Source organism: Pinus tabuliformis, chromosome 5_2, assembly GCF_031772625.1.
Source record: "Pinus tabuliformis cultivar Carrire ecotype Pingquan chromosome 5_2, CPIR1, whole genome shotgun sequence".
Taxonomy (NCBI): domain Eukaryota; kingdom Viridiplantae; phylum Streptophyta; class Pinopsida; order Pinales; family Pinaceae; genus Pinus; species Pinus tabuliformis.
In genome coordinates this window covers 183,802,053-183,807,754 of record NC_142306.1, presented here as the reverse complement: position 1 = coordinate 183,807,754, position 5,702 = coordinate 183,802,053, and the positions used below count along the sequence as shown (strand labels likewise).

General features: G+C 34.1%; 1 pseudogene; it reads right to left on the bottom strand.

The window, feature by feature from the left end:
* Nucleotides 1-3,672: 3,672 nt before the first annotated feature.
* On the bottom strand, nucleotides 3,673-5,042 carry LOC149158153 (helicase-like transcription factor CHR28 pseudogene; annotated as a pseudogene).
* Nucleotides 5,043-5,702: the final 660 nt, after the last annotated feature.

The window sequence follows — 5,702 nt, the reverse complement described above, 5'->3', positions numbered from 1 at the left end:
TTTCCTGAAGATGCTTCTGAGGCTTCTTATAGGGCTGCATGTTGAGAGGTAATTTACTCTCCCTGTTAACCACCAAGTCTCTAACCTTTGCCTTGATCCTCAAGGATTTGCATGGATCTTGAACCTTAAGTGCATACAGGTTATTGACTCGCACATCCGTCGTCGCAATTTTTTTTGAAAAAATAGTTGATTTAAATCGGTGATATCTCCCTCATCCGAACTCCGATTCAGACAATGTTTTTTTTTTTGGGTATTTTTCTGCAAGGAATCCAGATATGTTATTTTTGTTTGAAAACATTCAACAAAATTTATAGATCTTCCCTACAAACTCGCCACCCAAAAAAAAAAAATTGCTCCTCAATCTGCCAATATCAATGATCATAGCTCCTTTTGTGTCACTAAATATCGGCTCACTAATCTTCCCCCTAGCATCCTTCTAGCTACATTAAGAAGTATGCACATAGGGCCTTCTAGATATTCCCTAAACTAGAGCTCCATAATTCTTCTCTTCTATAATGTCTTCAGCTTCGACACTACATAGAAAATTTCTACAAATCTAGCTTTGATACCATGTAGACTTTTATGTAGATTCCGCAACTCATGTAATTTCATAAAACACAAGATAAGAATCCACTCTACTCTCAAACAGTGGAAACCAATGATCGATGAAAACAATAATCAACAAGAGGAAGAACATCAATGGCATATAACAAAATATTTATCCAAGGAAAGCCACTGCTCAAAACCCCTACTATCTATATTGCATTAATCATAAATCTGAGTGAAAATACAAAGATTGTTCTCACTAGAACAATTCCTGCACAAGTATGATCAACTCTCTGCTCACAAGCTAGATCAAGACAAACCTTAGCCTATTCTTCTGCTCTCCAAGCCCACATTTCCTTGCACGATTCCTAGAGGAATAATCCTCTATTTAATGAGGAATTCCTTCTTCCATAACTATACAATCCAAACTGAGCTCCTTCTCTGATTACATGCATGATCTGTACAACTCAGATGATCACACGACTCATATTACATTGTCCATGCACTCTAGTCTCAACTGGGTCTTCCTCTGAACTGACACAAATGATTTTCTCATGAGTGAATCTCCAGTTAGTTGGAGCATCTTTGAGGATGCACCAGTGCACCAACTCATTACTAGAACTCTACTAGTTCGTCCAATAGTTAGAACTAGTTTAACTAACTATAACTCAGTCAAACTGAGTTACCTAATTACAACTCCAATAAACACAATCTAGACCCCTAAAACTTAGGGATCAAACTTACATGACTCTAGATAGACTTCCAACTCAAAATTCCTAAGTTAATTAAGTCAATTTAACTTAATTAACTATACAAGTTGCTATGAGAAAAGAATTACACATTAATTCACAATTTAATTCAACAACTTAAATTGGAATTTCAGGATTCTATTTTAACATTTATTGTTGTTATTTTCAACAGTTGAAACCACATTATCATATTGCTTAAAATGAAATGTTTACATCTTAAGGAAAAACACCTATTTTGCTTATGACAACCTAAAATATGCGAGTGACTTGGAGAGGACTCCATTTTCTCAAGATAAAAACATAGGGTCTTACAAACCCATTCACACAAAAATTTGAATATATTTAACCTAAGGAAGGGTACATACCCTACTCCTTCCAAATTTTTCATATGACTTTTAAGAAACTAACACTTATTTTAATAAACCCTTACTATGGATTCTGTTTTGTTTTCACTCGCCTAATATGCAAGAACACTTAAATATTTTCAATACAAACAAGTTAAGAGCACATGTTTCCTTCTTACACTTAAATGTTTTCAATATAACAGGCATGTTTCCTTCTAATAACATTCAAATTCCAAAAATACAACATATCTACCTCCATAAACTTTAACAACAAAATAACATTCAAATTCCAAAAATACAATATATCTATGTCCATAAAATTTAACAATAAAATCATTACATAAAATGATAATGTTAAAATTAGATTATTATCATGATGATAAATACACCAAATATATAAGAAATAATTTCAAACCCAACCAAAAACATTCATGAGGGCATTAGTTTCTCAAATGCAACTAAAAACTTAGTATGGAAGTGAAAATAAAATAATGTATTTATTATTTTTCAGGAAGGAAGTTTTTGGCATATTTAAAAAGAATTAAGCATTATTTTTTCTTTACAAAACCCCTCCCAACCCCAATCTTCATTTACGTTCTAGAACAGGTAGTGTTTGTTCACTTTTCACAGGCAGGAGAAAAATGAGAATGAAGAGAGTTGTGAATGAGGGTTTTACATGTAGCAAACCCAATACTGAACCCCCATCTAATCTTCAGTCCATTGATGGCATCAAGGTATTATTCGTTTTTAACTTCACTACATTTCCCCCCATTTTCAGTATTCCACCTAGAAAGGAGTACACACACCTCAGGTCTCTGGTTCAATATCCACTACTTTTTTCATCCACACTTGTATGTTCATGCTTTAATATTTGTGCTACATTTTGTTACTGTTTGCAGGAATGACATTCACATTTCATGAGTTTGAGAGGCCATTTATCATAATAAAGGAACAAGAGCTGAAAACCCGAATGAGAGACTTAGATTCTAAGAAGGCCAACATTGCGGCTGCCAGGGCCATCACGAGGATCCTATGCACCTCACTCAGCCCCAAGGGAATAGGAAAGAGTATCTAGATCCCCAACAGTGATGTCATCGTTAGTAAGCTCATGTTCTATTTAATCATTCTCTATTTTTGGATTGGTGAAACCCATTAAATTATGAAAATAAGTAGACTTTACTTAAAAAACGTATGATTTATATGTAGAAATTACTTTAAAAAAAAATTGTAGATATTTTTCAAGGAGTGAAATAACCAAATACTCTATGATATGTTCACTCTTTCTCACACACTGCGAGGCCCACTGAGTTCCTACATAAAAAAATCAATTTTGATAGTTAAAGGTCATTGTAATATATTGTCACAGTCCATGATGTTATTTCCAAGTTCTTCTGTGGGAAGTTGTCTAATGGATGAGGAACAAATTGTTATCATTACAACAAGTCTTGTGTTAAGCACCTCTAAGAAACCTTCCAGAGGAGCAACGCAATGGAAATTCACTTTCATGTATAACTTGCTCCCATGAAATCCCAAAATTATCTCAAAACTTGTAGCTTTGCTTCTTTTTCTGTAACTCCTCAGTCACTTTTCCTTTCTTGAAATAAGACCAATGTTCTCAAACCATAAATAGATGTATCAAGTCCTCCTCTGTAAGGCATCTTTGACAACCACCAGCTCCATCCTCCCTAAATGTTGATGCGAGCATTTCTCACTTCCATTAATGGAGTGCTAAAATACGATCTTCCACAGTATATTTAACTGTAAATCAGGAAACCATTATAGGACACATTTGTACAATTCAATGTGATCTATCAATAGGTTGGTCTTCAGTTGTTGGATTCCACCAAATATCAAGCAGAAGAACATAACATGCAACAACCATGTTGAGACCAAGACTTGCAACTTTCAGGGACATTGTCATAACAATTACCTTAGGGAGTGTCTTGAAATCATTCACAACTTTATCCCGTGCTATTACAAACATAGTTCCATCCAACCTTCTATGTTGTATGCATGATTTTTTTATTGGAACCTCAAGCAAATCTAGCATACTCGTCCACTGGGAGAAAACTATGGCTTTCTCCGATGTCTCTATAATTTTCCGCTTTTGACTTGGCATACAATTTAGCAGAATCTTTATTGATATTATTGACATAATTGTTGCTAAAGGCACTTGTACGTAACTTCGGGAGGGCTTGGAGAGTTTCTATCACAACTTTGATCTTTGAAGAATGAAAATTTGGATTTTCAAATTTCAAATCCAGTTCACTAGCTCCTTCTAAACTTGCAGAGATCTCATCATTGACAGTATCATCAGAAGTCCAATGTTTTATGGAAATTAGAAAAAACATGAAATCTTTCTTCAGATGCCTTTTGCAACCTTGAGTACGGAAAATGTTATTGTCTGACTGAGTAAGGTGATCTACTATGCATTGATTGAAAAATAGATGACCACAAATGGTGACAATGAATTCTTCATAGGCATCATTACAAAGGCCACAAAGAGCCAATGAACCTTCCAAATGATTTATCAAATCAATCTATTTTTCCCTAGGTAGTTTCCTTAATGCTTCTACATAAGATCTCCAAGTAGAAATGGATAAGAAACTTTTAACAAGAAGAGGATGATCACATGCTTGACGAAGATGTAACAACATCAATAATATATTCACATAGTTATTTTTCATAGTTCCTACAACATCATAGACCTTTAATTGATCTTGTGAATGAGCTTCAATCAAGTGATAAAAGTCACGTTCTTCCAAAGAGAATTCAACCCTTTACAAGGTAATTATTTTAGGAGGTAATGTAATAATAGGTGCCCCATCAATCATAGTACCTTTTGTACACCAGAGCATTATTATCTCTAGGATAAAATGGAGCTTCTAGTATGCTGAAATTGGATTTCTGGAAATCGAGAACTTTATTTTGGAAGTGAAAGAATTATAAACAACAAATGGATCATATTTAAGAAACCTAAAGTACATGAAAAGATCATCAATATAATTTTAGATTGGTGTTCCATAGAGACACCACCTTCGTTTAGCCCGTAAACCCCAACATGCTCTAGCAACTTAGGTCCCATTATTATTAATACTCTGAGCCTCATCTAGAACCACCCTAAACCAACCTACTCTAGTAAGAGGGTGAGGAATAGATTCACTTGAGGAGCCATGCAGGTAGCTTATGACTCCGACGAGCAGGTTTACACCACTTCTAAGGTGGTGGACGTCGGGATGCTTGAGTACAATTCTGAGGATAACATTGTTGTTCTTTATAAGAAGAAGATCTATCCCATTCTAGTGTTGGATCATTTAGAGATAAAGCCCTTTCAAAAGACAAGAAAAACCCTTCAATATCTCATAATTTACCAAACTTAATCCTGTCGAAAAACATACTTCATTGTATTTGTTTATTTTTGGGCTTCAATTATTGAACCCATATTAGGGTTTTATAGCTGAGTATTCCATTTGGTGGAAAATGAATATATATATTTTTATTTAATTTTGGGTTTTAGGCTCACTAGGTCTAGGGTTTTTACCACAGTTGGAAAAAAGGGAAAATAATTGACGTGAGAAAACTGTAAAATTTGTTTCAATGGATAAAATACCCTTAAATACATAGTATATTACATATTGCAGTACATCCCTACAAAGAGAATTTCATTCCTACAATATGCATAATATCCTTACCAAAAGAAATTTATTCTTACAGTTTGTTATATAACATCTTGTGGTAAATTGCTACCATCAGAATGGCTTTCCTACAATATGCAGGAAATCCCTAGAAACCTAACTTTGTTCATACAATATCCAATATATCACATATAGCACTATATTCCCAGAATTAGTATTTCATTGCTACATTATCGAGTTATTCACATATTACAGTACATCTATGATTATCTTCAACAATAATTTCATTCCTTCACGCAATATATCACTTGCCTTCCTGCTACAAAATTGGCTTGATCACTGTTACAACGTTGGAAGATTAATTCTCTGGTTAACGCGGTACATTGAGGCATTATTTGTATAATTTTTCTATCTTCTAGGAAAACTTC